The following is a 10,314-nucleotide window of genomic DNA, read 5'->3' as shown; positions in this document are numbered from 1 at the left end:
ATGATTCAAAAAGTTCCCTTCCTTTTAACAGTGAAAGTACAATTAAACAGCGTGAAGTATGGTGCAGATCATAGTTATCAATGTTGCATTTAATCAATTGGAAATGCATTCACAATATTTCTACTTTTACTCGACTGGTTCAAACAATCAAAAAGTTCAATGACATTGTCAGCGAATACAAATACTGGAAACATGTTTGTTTTTGCAGGAAGTCCAAGTCTCTAACACACTGCCAAACTAAAGTATAATTTATGGCAGAGGTTTCTAAATTCAAATTAGGCAACTTAATTCGGATGATGTCCAAAGTGATTCTGTGAACAATGTGGGTGCACGTCACTCTACATTCCAGACCTTGTGAGGTGAACAACCTCCTCACATTGCAGAATGGTTCTCTGCATTTCTCAAATTGTTCCGATCCTAAGACCGTGTCAGGCAGCATCCGACGAGCAGGAGAATCGAGGTTTTGAAATTCCTGATGAAGGCCGTATGCCCGAAACCCGACCTGCTGCGCTTTTCCAGCACCACACTCTCGACCATGCTCTCCAGCGTCTGCAGCCCTCACTTTTTCCGACCTTGAAACTGTGCAGTGCTGGAAAACCACAGGCCTGGTGGCTAAACATTGAATGAACAGTGACATTCAGGTGAAGTTTTAAAAGGGAATTTAATAAATTAAAATGGGTCCGTGAATAAGAAAGGAAGTTTCTCAGCTTCCATATCATTGCTGTGTGGGGACGAGTTGTCGATCAGACACTACTATTGAGTGTGCGGTAAATTATAGCCAATCACAAGAAGAAATGCCACTGAAACAGGGCGCAAATGGATCATTTATCTGTCCCTTGGCAGCGATGACACGCACTATTAACTCATGGTAATCAGCACAATTAAACACCACTCTACACCACTGCTAGCCATATATGAAGAGGTCCCTCTGTTTAACTGAGGCGCATGAATCGATAAGTTTTCAAGAAGCTCTGCAAATTCAAGCCAATTCTATTTTGTAAACTTAGATAGATAGATAGACAGACAGATGGATGGATAGATAGACATTTACACCGTCAGACAGGCACGGACAGAATACGTATTGACAAAATACTGACTGCATACTTGGATGAATGGACAGATGGTTAGGTGAATTTCTCTCTGCCTCGGTCTGAAAAAAGGAATACTATACTAAATTCTAAATGTTCTATTTTCTGACTTCATTGCTTGAGCAGGTTCTTGTTCCATTTGTGTCAGTCCTTCCCGAAATCCTTAATTTTCAAATATCTAGAATGTAAGGCACTGATGAATTGAACCTCAGCAATAGTAACTTGGAGATAGCCCAATGGTACTGACGATCATTCGCAGCTCAAAGACAGAGAGCGGGTATATGCGTGGATTCAGATAGAATGGTTTCAATACTTGGAACATGTGGCTCCTTCATACAGAGCGCAACTCTCAATATATGTTCACTCAAGTTATTTAAATCACAGCAAAGTCAGTGTAGACCATTGGAACGATACCTATTACAGTTGACCTGTAAATTCTTATTGTTCGATGTTCCCGTGAAGTGAGAGTCATCAATATGCCCCTTTCCATAATGATCTTCTATTATGACATTTCCCGAGCATGTGGAGGCTGGTATGGTCATGGAAAACCCAAACTATGCACCAAGTGCATTAATATTTTGCAACGATATACGCTTTATTTTCCTTGAGAACAGTACATCGTTTTTGAATGTGTCAAGACAAAGAAAAATGAACAATCATTATTAGTAATCAGAAATTTCTGAAGTGATTTTCAGAGGCAGCTGCAACATTGATCAACACTAGTTCATCCTCCATCTCGTTTTCGAAACTCTCTCCAACATCCTGAGATTATTAAACTGTGTTGAGTTTCAGATTACCCTCAAAGGATAAATCGCAGTGGTAACTGTTTCTTACCAATGGATATGAGGGAAACATGAGAGAAGGCACAATACCAGACCCGCCAATATTCAACAGCCCACCACCCGACACAGTAACTGATATTTCTCCATATTATCGCCATTCCTACTTAACAAGAGGAAATTCGTATGCAAACAATGCGTTGCTTTAATCTCCTCGCAGTTCCACAGCCTTCAAATTTCGAAAACTATTAATTACTTGTAACTGATTGGTATCTTCCCGTTGACTAATCGTGGCAAACATTGCCATAACGTCAGGAATATTCGCGCATCATAACCCGTGGTCTGAAAAAGAGCACTTTAAGACGATGAGTCAGTATTTTCAAACTTTCTTTGGATTACTTTCAAGTTTTAGGTGTATTGTATGTTTTGATTTTTATGCTGGAAATTTCAGAATAATAAGAACAATTCTGGGGTCAGATTCAAGTGAAAGTTCACAGTCAGTACCTGTACTGTCGGTGCAAATAATTTCTGAGAGACATGGAGTCAGTCTGAATTCTCAATGCATCTGCAACTGCAGCTCAGGCACTGATTACTGTTGTGACATGGCATTGAATCTTTCTGCCAGTTAAACCAAACACACAGAAAAGCTTACCTCGCCTGGCATTCTGTGAAAGTACGACTGATAGAGGAACTCCCCAAAATTCTATTATTTAAAGAAAAAATAATAATTGTATCCTTTAACTGCAAAACTGAAAATTAAGCAACATCTATTTACAACTCTCAGCCTCCTTTGTCTTAAAGATTTGTTATCTACCTCCCACTCTATAAGAATATACTGAGCTAATAAATCCCCTAATAAATTTACAGCAAATCAACTTTTAAAACCAGACAGCAGCTGTCATCTTTCTCTCTCTGTTGACCTCTCTGGGATATCTTTGGTTTTCTGCTGCACAGATGTTTCATATGAACAAGGTACATTTTAGAGAGAGGTTTTTTGAGCAGTCTGTCTGATAATGGCATGTGGAGCCCTTGCTCTGCTAACTGTCCAAAATGCCTGTTTTTTTAATGTCCCAAAACATCAGATCATCTCATTAGCTCAATGTTGTCAAACTAGTAAAATTCAAATTTGATTGGGTTTTAGCATCTTGGGACATAATTTAAACAGATTGGTTAAATTCAAACTGCCATGAACACAACTCATGCATCTAGGTTACAGTAAAATGTTACATCTTTCAATTTTCCAGCACAGCCTTTGGCTGCCAGTCAGTCAGATGACAGTTGACTACAAACCCTCACTGCCAAAACAGCCTTCCCACTCTCATAAATGTACAGTACATGCCTTCAACTTCATAATATTGCCTCGAGTTCAGTTTATTCGTGTCTTCCCGATCCCTATATGCAATGACAATGATTATCTGGATTTCCAACCGAATATTCTCTCATATTCCCCTGTGATGTAAAATTGAAGACCTTTCTGCCAACTCAGTTCCATACATAGCATCCAATTTTACTATTTCAAAGAAGTGAAAGGGAGTTATCCCTACTGTACTGGTCAATTTAATTTGGATTCCATCACCGTCAAGAAAATAGATGATCATCACACGACCACACTACTGACTTTTTGGGATATTGGGTGCACAGTGTCTGTTTCAACACCTACATTGCCACCCTCAATTTATTTCACAGATGCATTTCTTGCTTACAAGGAGATGCTATGGAAGAGTGAAACACCCGTTTCTCTCTCTCGCTTTATGAGTCAGTAAGACAACAATGTTAGAATGCCTCCAGAAACAAAGTTTAGAAATGGCCTATTCAGCAACGCAGGACTGAACCACCTATTCGAAACAGTTATCTAGCACCACACAATCAATAATAGCGTCTACTTTTTTTCCTCATATGCCAGTATTTCCACCATTGGAGATTATATCATGTGTTGGTATTAGATTGGATCCTGTGCAATTATCGCACATGTAATAATGGCAAATTATCCATACACATTTTTAATCATATTTTGATGTGAATTCTCGTGAATGTCATTTTGTTTCCAAAATTCCTGGTGAAGAGTGGTCAATGTGATCTCAGCTAATGTTAGCAATTTGGAATTAATGCCAATGGCAGATGGAATAACAACACACAAACGCACATGCATACATCCAATGGCAGAACAGTTGGTCACCTTAACACAGACAGAATATGTTCGTTAATTGGGTTTTGGAGGATGCTGCCAAGATTGTACAAACACAGTATTGGCTTGGCAGGAGTTGTTCAATGGTGTCGGAGAGATTGAGGGGATTTTTTTTTATTTGAGAAGCACATAAGTATCATGGCCTGGATACAATAAATGGGAAGTGTTTATCTAGCTTTGGAGGAAACTGAGTAAGTGGAGCACTTCGAGATAAGTTAAGGCAGCAAAGTGGCATGGGACATTCAGGACGCTGACTGCATGAAATAGTAGAGCTGGAACACTCAAATAATTTCAAACATGTTTGGTATGTACATTAAGTGCCTTAGCTTGTGCATTTATGGACCATATGCTATAAAATGAATGTAGACTGGAAGGCTCATTTTCCAGAGCCACAGATCAGATGGGCTTAGTAATTTCTATCTGTAGTTAAGATTTTCTATTACTGTTTTGCCCATTGTCTAATTTGGAGGCTGACATTCACTTGATTTATAACAGACATTCCGCAATGTTTTCAATGATATCACCGATCCATAAATTCCATACCACATGTTGTCTGCTGACGTGGACATTAATGTTAACATGTTCCACAGAGGATGACCGGAGCAACATTTTTTTTTATTTTGCTCAGATCAGCAATATTAATTAACGAAGCTTAAGACACAAATCTTTCATTGACATAAATCAACCAAATTCATCTGCGATTAGTTGCAAGTTACAATTGTTTGGAAGATGAGCCCTCCCAGCATGGAGAATTATTGATGAATGCAAGAAACTATCAGAGGATTGTTCAGGGTTAATCACACACACCCACTTCGTGTGGCTAACAAAGGTGATGCTGAACTAATTCGCTTGATGTGCTCCACATGCAGTTCAAAGATTTATTTGAAAACGTCCTTCACAATAGACTCTAGAGCAAATTGGCGAAATTATAGATTAAACGTTGACATTTTCTTTTAAATTTGGACTATAAAAAGGTTCAGAGTGATATTCTGCACGTAGATAAAGCCTTGGCATAAATTGCACAACTTTACAATTTGCAATAACATGAAACTAGCAAATCTTTGTGAACAAGGAGTAAGATGGTTCCGAATTTTATAAGGACCGGGAGAGATTTCAGGAATAAACCAACAAATGACACCTGGAATGTAGCACACAGAGGTTTAACATGATTAAGTTAGTTAAAAAGAATGTAAAGAGGCAATAAGAGAAGAAAGCACACAATTGTATCACATCACAGAACGGAAAAGCAAGAAAGCCAACATCACCACTGGTAATCGTAACCCGGTAATGATCTCCTCCAATCTCTTATAACAAACAGAAATTCCAGAAAGCTGAACACACGCACCGACAGGTTCCAGAACAGCTTCTTCCTGGCCGTTATTAGACTGATGAGTGGATTCTTTAACTTCAAATATTACTGATCTTGTTAATGTTAATCTTGCCTCAAACACATCCTGTGCGATGTAACCTAAAAGCCTTACTCTGTCTAAGTATGTTTTTCTCACTTTATGATCTGTGACCTTGCTTACTATGATCTGCCTGTACTGCTTGCAAACACAGCTTTTCACTGTACTGAGGTACTTGTGACAATAATTCAAACCAAATCAAATCAGCAGGATTTGAAACCTCTGTAGAAATTTCATAAGGCGTAACTTTGAGTGCTGCAAACAGTTTTGGGCATCATGGTGGCTCAGTGGTTAGCACTGCTACCTCATAGCACCAGGGAGCTGAGTTAAATTCCACCCTCAGGTGACTCAGTTGGAGTTAGTGCATTCTCCCCGTGTATGCCTGGGATCCTTTGGGTGCTCTGCTTTATGTCCACAATCCACATATGTGTAAATTAGGTTGACTGGCCGTGCTAAATTACCAATAGTGTCCAGGAATGTGCAGGCTGGGTCAATTAGTCACTGGAAAAACAGGGTAATAGGGAAGGGGTTTGAGTCGGGGTGGGATGATCTCTGAAGGATCGCTGAGGACATGATGTGCCGAATGGCTGGCTTCCATGCTTTAGGGATTCTATTAATATATCGACATGATATAGTACAGCAAAAAGATTCAAGAGTATGTTTATAGATGAGGAGCTTTCATTGCAAGGGCATGTTGTGGAAGGAGGAGTAGTTTCCTTTTCAGGAGAAATGTAGGAGATGGGGTTGATTGACACATGTAGCATGATAAGGAGGCTGTTTAGAGAAATAAAGGATGTGTTCCCCTTCATGCAAAGAAGACGAAATAGAGGATACTGAAGTGAAATAATTGGCCATAGAGGCAATGGTGAGATGAGTAAGAAAATCTTCCAAACTCTAGAGGATCAGGAATGCATTAAAATGAGTTAGGCCTCAATGTAATGTAAACAGAAAAGTTGGCTGCAACCTTCACAGCAGCTACAATATGTTCCGGAGCGACATAAAAGAAGATCAATCCAAATTCTGTACTCCAAGGATCTCAGGTAGTATAAAAGATGATAATGAGTACAACAATAAGAACAGAAGGAGGATCTAAACTTGATTGGACAGAACTATTTTCTAGTTCTGCAATATCATGAAAAAGCTCTAGCAGAAAAGGAAAAAAAATCGAGACACGGACCAGTCCATGAATAAATGAGTCAGTACAAGATATAGATTTGGAAGAAATAAGTCATTGTACAAATATAATGGAATACATATTAAAGAACAGAACAGTTGTGTAGAATGATTACTGAAATATGTCTCAGTGGAGTATTAAATGACGTAGAGACAATTTTCATGGAACAGGTCAGACACCCTTAAATTATTTTACCAATGTAGCCTGGACCCTAACTTTTTCTTATTTTAAAGGCAGATGTGAAGTGGGTGCTCCAGCTGCAATGTAACTGCTCAAAACACTTAGCTTTTAGCAAAACTGAGTTTATTTGAACACTACAGTTGAAACACAAGCAAAAGAAAAATGATTTTCAAATAACATAATTCCTGGAAAACAGAATACGACCAGATACAGCAACTTAAATGCAAACACAGATTCTTACAGGCGGGAGGGAAGAACTTCCAAAGAGAGTTCAGAGAAAGAGAGAGACGCACTCAGGAATCATCTGTTGAAGCTTTCAAGCTTCAGCATCATGTGGACTGCTATGAAATGAGAGAAAAAAACTGAACTTGAGAATTGGCCATCCCCTGCCAGTGTTAAACACGACACTTCTGTACCTCTGCATTTACAATCTCTCTTGGAAAAACAGACACACAATGACAAAATGACCTTTTTTAAAGTGACAGTAATAGACCTTTAAGAGGAAGGAGGCTTAAGAGTTGTAAAAAGTTGTTGTTTAATTTCCACGTATAGAGTTAAAGAATACATTACAGAGGAGGAAGTGCTGGATGTCTTGAAATGCATAAAAGTGGATAAAACACTAGAACCTGATCAGGTGTACCTGAAACTCTGTGAGAAGCTCGGGAAGTGATTACTGGGACCCTTGCATCATCGATACTCACAGGTGAGGTGCTGGAAGAATGGAGGTTGGCTACCGTGGTGCCACAGTTTAAGAAAGGTAGTAAGGAAAAGACAGGGAATTATAGACCAGTGAGCCTGACGTCAGTGGTGGGCAAGTTTTTGGAGGGAATCCTGAGAGACAGGATTTACATGTATTTGGAAAGGCAAGAACTGATTAGGGATAGTCAGGCTGATTTTGTGTGTGGGAAGTCACGTCTCATGAACTTGATTGAGTTATTTTGAATAAGTAACAATGAGAATTGATGAGGGCAGAGCAGTGATTGTGATCGATATGGACTTCAGTGAAGTGTTCTTGAAGGTTCCCCATGGTGGACTGGTTAGCAAGGTAGAACTCACAAAATACAGAATACTAGCCATTTGGATACAGAATTGGGTTGCAGGTAGAAGACAGGGTGGTGGAGGAGTGTTGCTTTTCAGATTGGAGGCCTGTGACTAGTGGAGTGCCACAAGGATCAGTTCTGAGTATATTACTTTTCGTCATTTACATAAATGATTTGGATGTGAGCAAAAGAGGTATACTTAGCAAGTTTTCAGATGACACCAAAATTGGAGGTGTAGTGAACAGTGAACAAGGTTACGTCAGTGTATAATGGGATCTTGATCAGATGGGCCAATGGACTGAGGAGTGGACAATGGATTTTAAATTAGATAAATGTGAAGCACTGCATCTTGGGAAAGCAACTCAGAACATAATTTATACTCTTAATGGTAAGGTCCTAGGGAGTGTTGCTGAACAAAGAGTCCTTGGTGTGCAGGTTCATATCTCCTTGAAATTAGAGTCTCAGGTAGATAGGTTAATGAAGAAGGTGTTTCGTATGCTTTCCTTTATTGACTAGAGTAATGAGTAAAGGAGTTCAGAGGTTATGTTGTGGCTGTACAGGATGTTGGTAAGGCTACTTTTGGAATATTGCATACAGCTTTCTATCGGAAGGATATTGTGAAACTTGAAAAGGTTCAGAAAGGATTTCCAAGGATGTTGCCAGGGTTGTAGGATTTGAGTTATGGAGAGAGGCTGAATAGGCTGGGGCAGTTTTCCTAGGAGTGCGGAGGCTGAGGGGTAACATTGCAGAGGTTTATAAAATCATGAGGGGCATGTATAGGGTAAATTAACAAACTCTTTTATTAGGTATGGGGCGAGTCCAGAACTAGACGGCATAGGTCTAAAGTCTGAGGCGAAACATATAAAAGAGACTTAAGGAGCAACCTTTTCACGCAGAATGGTGAGTGTGTGGAATGAGCTGCCCGAGGAAGTGGTGGAAGCTGGTAAAGGGGCAGCATTTAAAAGGCACCTGGTTGGGTGCATGGATAAGAAGGGGTTCGAGGGATAGGGACGAAGTGCTAGATAATGGAATTAGGTTAGGTGAGGATATGATTTGGACTTAAGGGTGTATTTCTCGATGACTCTATGACTTGGGGTAATGCTAGTTCAGACTCAGTCGTTAGGCAGAGCTGGTGAGGTATTCGCAGCGCTGTCAGATGAAGGGTTCAGAGATTGTCAAACAGGCTATTTTGAGTCCTTATGAATTGGTACCAGAAGTGTACAGACTTCAGATTCAGAAACACAAAGAAGGAAGCAGATCAGACCTATGTTGTGTTTAACATGGTCATTTTGATAGATGGATGTGGACCTTAAAAATAGATAAGACCTGTGAGGCTCTTATCCTGCTGGAGGAGTTTAAAAACTCTCTTCCAGAGATGATAAGAATTCACGTGGAGGAACAGAAAGTTCAAGAAGTAAGAAAAGCAGCAGGAATGTTAGTTGAATATACATTGGTACATAAAGCATATGTTAGCTTCCAGCAAGAATTTCATCCTATGAGGAATAGAAATTGGGAGAAGGGGCGATCCTACACTACAAAACAAAGAGTCGAAAGCATTGTTAATTGTTTCCCACAGGTTAAAGAAGTTGAGGAGGGTGGAAAGGTGGTGAAAGGCCTCTGGTGTTTTCACTATAATGGAGTGGGACACAGAAAATTACAGTGCCAGTTCTTTCAGAAAGGCATTGGCAAAGGCACTTTCACTGCCAGAAGGTGGGACACGTAAAGCTGGTTGTTAAAGAAAGGCACTGTTGGAAAAGACGTGGTGAATGAAGCTAAACCAGTGGCATCAGTGAAGGAAAACAAAAGAAAAGTCGAGGAACTGCAGTAGGGTCCACAGCCTCGGCAGGGTCTGGATATGGAAGTATCACCTGATCTCTACAAAAAAAAATCACCTCTGTGGGTAAGGTTTACTCAGAAATAACAGGGGGAGAAGGAAATAAGTTATAAATTTGAGCGATGCAGGATCTAACCAGTCTCTAATAGGAAGAGATGAACGTGTTGGCATTCTTCATGAACTGTTACCTGACAGAGTAATTTTTTTGAATAGATGGACAGAAATCTGGCATTCTGCTCTGTAAGATCAAGTTGGAGTGTCAACTCAAGGTAAGGGAAATAACAGTGAGAGTGATTGACAGAGTGTCAGTTCCAGGAATGCGGTTTGTTCTTCGGAACGATTTAGCAGGATCCAAGGTGGGAGTGACACCCCTTGTTGTAGGAAAGCCCAAAGAAGACCAAGGAACGGAGGAGTTAAAATAAAAACACCCTGGGATTTTCCCAGACTGTGTAGTAACCAGATCCCACTATCATAAATCACAGCAAAAAGCAAAAACTAAAGAGAAACATGAAGATATTGAGGTTCAGTTAGCGGACACTCCATTTGACGTAATGGTGCAGGAAAAGTTTGAATAGGCAGAGGGTCAGGCAGAGGTGTTTCATCCTAAAAGGCTAATGGACGTACCACA

This window comes from Chiloscyllium punctatum, chromosome 46, assembly GCF_047496795.1.
Source record: "Chiloscyllium punctatum isolate Juve2018m chromosome 46, sChiPun1.3, whole genome shotgun sequence".
Classification (NCBI taxonomy): domain Eukaryota; kingdom Metazoa; phylum Chordata; class Chondrichthyes; order Orectolobiformes; family Hemiscylliidae; genus Chiloscyllium; species Chiloscyllium punctatum.
Note: the sequence above shows the minus strand (reverse complement) of the source record.